This window comes from Bradysia coprophila, unplaced genomic scaffold (assembly GCF_014529535.1).
Source record: "Bradysia coprophila strain Holo2 unplaced genomic scaffold, BU_Bcop_v1 contig_232, whole genome shotgun sequence".
Lineage (NCBI taxonomy): Eukaryota > Metazoa > Arthropoda > Insecta > Diptera > Sciaridae > Bradysia > Bradysia coprophila.
In genome coordinates, this window is record NW_023503493.1 from 5,839,747 (window position 1) to 5,847,934 (window position 8,188).

Consider the following 8,188-nt stretch of genomic DNA (forward strand, 5'->3'; position numbering starts at 1 on the left):
AGAAGTCGGTTTTTCCTTGAGAACAGCAATGTTTAATTTTGACAACCAAAACTGGTACATAGAAGACTTTGCAGTGAACGTCTCTTTGTTTATGTTTATATATGTACTCTCTGCAGAAGGTCACGCTACAGATGTCGGAGAAAGTGATGGTTCTGATAGAAAAACTGATAAAGCATATTTAAGCCTAATCATCGCCAAGTCTGTCACCACACAATTCCATTTTAAATGAAAGCTAGAACGATATTTTCAAGGCATCTTGCTGTCACAAAAATTGCCACAACTGTTTATTCAATAGACAAACGGTGTGTGTTGTTTTAAAATTTTTAGCTAGAGAACAAGCCGCCGCCACATGGTCCAGCGCAACGCCAGTTAGGGTCGCAATCTTGATTCAAAGAGCACGTAACGTATCGATAATTTTGCGACGCTCCTGTAGTGGAGTAGCACCATGCGTCGTTAGCAAGTGGACTCGTACAATACGTGTAACAGTAGTTTTTGTGGCATCCCCATGGGACGCGGCTTGGGTATTCACCATGCACCGTTGCAAGCAGCGCTAGAAGCGCTAGCATTGCAAAACCGAATTTGAACATTTTAAAAATCTTAAACAGAAATGTGAGAGTTAGTTTCTTAGTTTTAACTTCGAACAATGTTTTATGATATTTAAAGTTGCTGCTAACCTGAATATTTTTCCGATTTATGGACACTACTGATATAATTATCCGTCAAAGAATCCGAATTGACAATTTGTTGAAATGTAACCACTTTGAAAATAGCTTTTATTCTGCAGCAATAGCATGAAATGAAGCTCTTTTTATACATACCGTGAAATGTGTCTTGGTTGACCTGTTGATTGACCTAAACAATCGATTTTGTTTACATCGAATCCAACACTGATAACGAGATTTGATAAATCTAAAAATTGCAACCTTTGAGTGGAATTACGGCGTCATTACATTGACATTATTGAATTCTCAGGTCTCCCACGGTTTAAAAATCCTTCTATTGTAGGAGTTTTAGGAGGTTTGTAGACTTAGGTTTTAGGCGATTTGAAGGAGCTTTCGTTCGCTAGAAACTTCGCAGTGGGAAGAATACATTTTTAACAAACTTTTATGTTTCATTTACAAATAACTAGATGTAGGAGATTAATTTTGTGATAAATTGATCGTTGTACGAATTGTCACAAGCCCTATCTTCTCTTGTATAAAACTCATTTTTTTCCCTTTAAAATGGCTATTGCTAGAAAGTCTCTATTTGATTTCCTACATGCAAAGTATTGTCTTGTTCATCCCAGTATGTATCAAAATTAAATTCACGTCGTCGTAGCATACACTTAGACTACGTATTTTTGCCGATCCAGCCTAAGGGCTGCAGTAGTTGCAAAATCTTCAAGTTTTATATACACAGAATTCAATCACTATATACACTGATAAAAAAGATTTTGGCGGTGTACTTCGGATATGTATGATATACTTCTGTTATGCATAGTATGCGTCGGGTATGTATGGCAAACCTGTCGTATGTAAGTTTACGTACGATATGTGTGCCATACATCTCACGCGTGTAGTCGACGTAGGACATGTGTAAAATTTTGGTATGTGTAACTTCATCGCAAAATTACCTCATACGCCCAACACGTTTGAGAAAAGCACACGTTTAGGATGTTTGTATACGCATGGTAAGTATGATGTCAAAAGATCGTACTTGTTGTGCGTTAACATTCGTACACTGTGAATTTTATATTAATAGCAACTATGTCAAGTCCTTTGCGTACATGAGATGAATGTATCTGTATCAGGATTTTAGGATTCACTTAAAAACAGAAATATTAAATTCAGTCATTTAAATTTCAAAACGTTTTATTCCCTGAGTTCCAATCTCATACTGTTGAAATATCGAAATATTACGCAAAAAGAAGAAGAAGGAATTACGATTACGATTCTCGATATTAGGTCATTGTCATATACCATAGTTCTAATTAGAATAAAAAAAGATATTTTCAAAGTTTCATATGTGTGTCATGTAAGTAAACGTATAGCATGTATAAGTACTTTGTGTGCAAACGTGCTCCACGTTTACACACTTCTACCAACGCTTCACAATGCAACTATCAATGTAGTATGTCTTAATTGCAACATTGGTTGAAGCGCCGCTTTGAGATCAAGAGGTCCCCGGTTCAAACCCAGCACCAAACATGGAGAAAATTTTTATCTAAGAAAAAGTTACGATATAAATGAATAAAAACACGAAAAATAAAAAAAATAAAATTAAAAAGAACGAAATTTGACGAAATAATGTACATCAAAATTTCATTTTATTTCGGATACCAGAGCAAACGTACTGGACGTTTACTGACGCAGTGCACGTGTACTAAACGTTCCCGAAGTTCGATCCAAAAATAGCTGTCTGCCAGCCAATTTACACGTCCACTACGTACAGTACACGTCCAGCGCGGTAACTTTTCTATCAGTGTACATACATTGACAAATATCACTCTCCAAAAATTGAAATGGAAAAGTAGCAAGAATAAGTTCATCAGTCGATGCCAGCTTTCAACCGGTAAATATCTCTTGTTAGTGCACTACTTACAACTTGTTAGTTGACTATCACATTTTTAGAGTATTTTGGTACAAATTTATTGTCAGAAAATGTGGTCTTGGATCTGTATTGACAGGAACGGAAAATAGATTTACGATTTGAGATTTCTTTAAAAATGTTTATCACATATTTGTAAATTAATAATTGATAAGTTATTAGGTCGTAAGACCTGTTTACTATCAATAAATAAATTGCATGATACGAATCTCTTTTTATAAATGGTTGACCTTTACATCCGATTGTGTTTGCATCGAATACAGCACTGATAACGAGATTTAATTAAATCTGAAAATTGCAACTTTCCAATGGAATTACGGCGAAGTGATTCTCTACATTGGATTCAATCCTGCAGCTTTTATCTTTCGTCGCTCTTCTATTTTACACTAGATTGTACACTAGCAGCAAATCGTGACGTGATCAATATGCAGGAAATCTTGTTACAGTCACCGAAAAATAAGATCCGTCTTCATTTAGTCCACAATGGAATCCACAACTAATGGAATCCTCAAATCAAAATTTGTTTTTCTCGACAGTTAACAAAGTCACGTCTTCAAAATATGAGGTAGGGTGGCTAAACAGTTTTTTGTTTTCTACATTTTCGCATTGTTGCTGGCTAATATTCAAGTTTCCAAACAGCAACATTGAAACTTACTTTTATTTTTGTGTTTTATACATGTATGAACGGTTTGAATAGCATCAACAAAGCAATTTTCCTAACTAGTTAGTAAATGGCGTTATTTTGCGCACTAGATGTGAGATTGTTGATACGAGCCGAAGGCGACTTGATTTTATGGACAGTAGTGAGATCCTCATTTTTTACAGTCAATTTACGCACTAGTGCCGAATAATCAAAATCCAATTAAAGTTATGAATTGCCAGAGGAATCATCTGTCATCCCAAAACTTATTAACCAACCTTGGAACACCTCACTCATGTCGAAAATAACCCAAATCCATCGAAAAATCCGATGGAAGTTAGGAAGTGCTAGAGGAATCATCTCTCATCCCAAAAGTTAGGAGCCAACCTTGGAACACATCACTCATGTCGAAAATAACCCAAATCCATCGAAAAATCCGATGAAAATTAGGAACTGCCAGAGGAATCATCTCTCATCCCAAAAGTTAGGAACCAACATTGGAAAGCCTCACTTATATCGAAAATAACCCAAATCCATCGAAAAATCCGATGGAAGTTAGGAAGTGCCAGAGGAATCATCTCTCATCTCAAAAGTTAGGAACCAACATTGGAACACCTCACTTATATCGAAAATAACCCAAAACCATCGAAAAATCCGATGGAAGTTAGGAAGTGCCAGAGGAATCATCTCTCATCCCAAAATTTAGGAACCAGCCTTGGAACATGTCACTCATGTCGAAAATAACCCAAATCCATCGAAAAATCCGATCGAAGTTAGGAAGTGTCAGAGGAATCATCTCTCATCCCAAAAGTTAGGAACCAGCGTTGGAACACCTCACTTATATCGAAAATAACCCAAATCCATCGAAAAATCCGATGGAAGTTAGGAAGTTCCGGAGAAATCATCTCTCATCCCAAAATTTAGGAACCAGCCTTGGAACACATCACTCATGTCGAAAATAACCCAAATCCATCGAAAATCCGATGAAAATTAGGAACTGCCAGAGGAATCATCTCTCATCCCAAAAGTTAGGAACCAACATTGGAACACCTCACTTATATCGAAAATAACCCAAATCCATCGAAAAATCCGATGGAAGTTAGGAAGTGCCAGAGGAATCATCTATCATCCCAAAAGTTAGGAACCAACATTGGAACACCTCACTTATATCGAAAATAACCCAAAACCATCGAAAAATCCGATGGAAGTTAGGAAGTGCCAGAGGAATCATCTCTCATCCCAAAATTTAGGAACCAGCCTTGGAACAAATCACTCATGTCGAAAATAACCCAAATCCATCGAAAAATCCGATCGAAGTTAGGAAGTGTCAGAGGAATCATCTCTCATCCCAAAAGTTAGGAACCATCGTTGGAACACCTCACTTTTATCGAAAATAACCCAAATCCATCGAAAAATCCGATGGAAGTGCCAAAGAAATCATCTCTCATCCCAAAATTTAGGAACCAGCCTTGGAACACATCACTCATGTCGAAAATAACCCAAATCCACCGAAAAATCCGATGGAAGTTAGGAAGTGCCAGTGGAATCATCTCTCATCTCAAAGGTTAGGAACCAACGTTGGAACACCTCACTTTTATCGAAAATAACCCAAATCCATCGAAAAATCCGATGGAAGTTAGGAAGTGCCGGAGAAATCATCTCTCATCCCAAAATTTAGGAACCAGCCTTGGAACACATCACTCATGTCGAAAAAAAACCAAATCCATCGAAAAATCCGATGAAAGTTAGGAAGTGCCAGAGAAATTATCTGTCATCCCAAAATTTAGGAACCAACCTTGGAACACCTCGCTTATATCGAAAATAACCCAAATCCATCGAAAAATCCTATGGAAGTTAGGGAATGCCAAAGAAATAACCCATTCATCAAAACACTTTCAAGTTCTGAATTGAATCGGGTGATTTTAATGTACATCCAAAATCTCATTTTTTTGGGTGTACGAAATTTCAACTGAACTGAAATCGCGCAACAATTTTGAATGAAAATTACAGCAAATTTCAGGGTATTTTTGCGATAACGGCACCAGTGATCGGCATAACCTTCTCATGTACCCTTCAAGCTTAGCGTTGTCATTGTTATATATTTACAATTTACGCAGCCTGTGTGCAATGTTATATGGACGTATTTTATAGCACTAGTTGCGATACAGTCTTGTTACATAAATAACTATTAAAGGTGTTGGATAAACTTATGTTTTGATTAATCCTTATTGCATTAGGTAATTAAAAGTGCTGAAAGACTGCGTCAGCCTTTTCTCAAGACGTCACCTTGTAAAAGGTAAGAGAGACGGTAAAATTTTGACATCAAATTTTCTGAATCATCTATGAATGGCAGAAGCAGACCTTCTCCTCGGATGGAGGCTCAAAGTTACGATTACGGAAAAAAACTACCTAGGGATCAAACAGTCGACGATTTTCAACAACGAAAGAAAACGCAAAATCCCAAATCAACCGGCCATCATTCCACTTTAGTTATTCCCCAGATGAATCCAGTGAAATGCCATGCATTGATGACATCTAAGTGGAATGTGACAACATCTGAACAAACCGAATCTCTAAATTAAACCTAGGTAACAAAGGCATTTAAGCTGTAAAAGCTGTTCATTGTTAAATTTCACTGACGCCGACTGTACATACGGCTGAGGTATCAATATTTTCTTAGACTTAAGACAAAAGAGTGGTTGCAGGACTGGCTCACCAGAACAACTCATATACAGATCGGAACACCAAACGATTTCAATTGCATGAATTACGGCGGTGGGTGGCAGGAATGAATATTTCTAAATTATAAGGTGCGATGTTATCCTCGACCAAAACACTGCAACTAACATAAACTTTGTTTGGATTGCATCAACGCACTTCAAGCATGAGTGGTACTCTCAATAGGCTGAAACTTGACAGTGTGACACAATTATTAAACAATGTAAATAACCATTTCATACAAAATAGTACTCCATTTGGCAGCTGACGTCTATGATCACTTTTGCTTAAAGTGCGTTTTAACTCAACCTATCTTAACAAAAGAAACGCCTTGTCTACTGTGATTTCATCAACCTCCGAATATTTTCTAAGTTCATGCTAGAAGTAGTGCTTGCCTCTACCGTTGTGACGATGGATATTTCAATAGGGCTCATCAGGCATATCATAGGTAACTCGAAGCGTATTGAGTGAGTGGGTTAACTGAATAAATTACTCTGCATCAGAGAAGTATTAGTGCACACGGCTTGATATGAATGACGCTCCAGTCAAGAGTAAATTAACTTTTGAGTGAATAGAAATAAAACTGAAAAAGAGGTGCAAAAAAAGTCATTTTACTTCAATTGCATCTGTTGAAGTATCATATCGGTGCTTGAGTCGGGTGTATTAAAATTTCCGTGAAAAAGCTACAGAGTGTCGCCTCTTGGGAAGGATTAAGGATTATTGTTATTTTACGACCTATCAAAATAACGTGTCGTTAAGTGCTTATGAAGGTTCATCCAAAGTAGCTCTTATTCATTTTATTATTTGCATAAAAATGAAAATATCATTTTCATTTCCGAACAAATCTCATTATACACCCCACATCTCTCTCTCTCTCTCTCTCTCTCAATATATAAATGCGCGTCCTTCTCTCCACCAGCGAACATAAAATTGTTTCCGTTCATTACAGCAGTTTTATGAGGTAATATAAACCGCACCTGTGTGCATTATTTTGTGATGGTTTTGTCATGTGTTGCAACCAAAAATGAGTAAATAAATAATTTGGTTAATGTTTATGGGGGCACCAATGCGAAATTTGCGGTGCAAGCAAAATGTTTATGCGACAAATAAAATGGGATTCAGTTTATATTGAATGTTGTGTGTGGTTTATTCTATAATTGCGGAAAACTTGTTTATCTTCGCATTCGAATTCAATTTGCCTATAAGGGTAGTTCATCATTTCAGGTAGTCTCAGCTCAGCGCTGGTTTTTGTATGATAATTTTGATCAAATTATCTTGAGACTAGGAAGCTGCTTGCCTATTTATAATTCGATAATTTGGTAGTTGACTACGAAACTGGTAATTGAATACTAAGTTGGTAGTTGACTACGAAGCTGATAGAAAGTTGGTGGAGAAGTTTACTGTTCAACAGCTGGATATAGACTGATGGAACTATTCTTCCTGCTTGTCTATTTATAGCTCACGAATTTGGTCTATTCGGTCTATTCTTCTTGGTTTTCTGTTCCATCGAAACGCCGCTCTCCAAGATCCTGGAAAAAAACAGAATTTACATAAGGGGCCTCACGAAGCATAGTCCAAAATTCTCATATCAATTCAGTTGTTTATGTTGGTTAAGCTGCGGACGGTCCGGACGAAATAAGGAATGACTGTTAATAAAATCTCTTCCTTTGTCTCTTCTTGGAGTGCGTTGCCTTTAACTCAAGTTAAGTTTTTACTTTTAGCGGATTCTGTTTCATTGTTAATTTCGTTCCACATGCATTCCATCACATAACAGCAGCGTCTCTCTTTTCATTTCTTCTATTCCACACGTACGTTTGAGTGTAATGACTCTTCGCGTTTCTCCTGTTGAAAGAATAGATAAAAGATGGGGAAACCGCATTGTGGAACGAATGAAACTGCAGAGCAGAACGACGAGCACGTCAAATGTTTTGTTTGAGTCAAATTTATGCATACATTGAAAGACGCAATAATGGAAATATTACGCAAAATTGTAGTTAAAAGAATTATTTAGGAATTAGGGATTAGATGTCCGGCTGAATGATCTTAATTTAAACATCTCAGACTCATAAGACTTTGGAGAACCCACATCCTTCCGTTACTAAGCAGCTGAAATTTGTGTAAAAAAACTTAAGAGTCAATTTACCAAAACTTTGAACCACTTATGTTGACTTAAAATTGTCTCATACGTCAGAAAAATTAAAATGGACGCGAAGAAAAGTGGAATTCTACAGAACTTTTGTG

General features: G+C 36.9%; 1 long non-coding RNA gene across 1 annotated transcript; it reads right to left on the reverse strand.

Moving 5' to 3' along the window:
- Positions 1–239: 239 nt before the first annotated feature.
- Positions 240–791, reverse strand: LOC119076175. Its single transcript, XR_005087543.1, has 2 exons — positions 675–791; positions 240–596 (listed from the first exon to the last, which is right to left on the reverse strand). It is a non-coding gene; the product is annotated as an uncharacterized LOC119076175 (long non-coding RNA).
- Between the last annotated feature and the right edge of the window lie 7,397 nt (positions 792–8,188).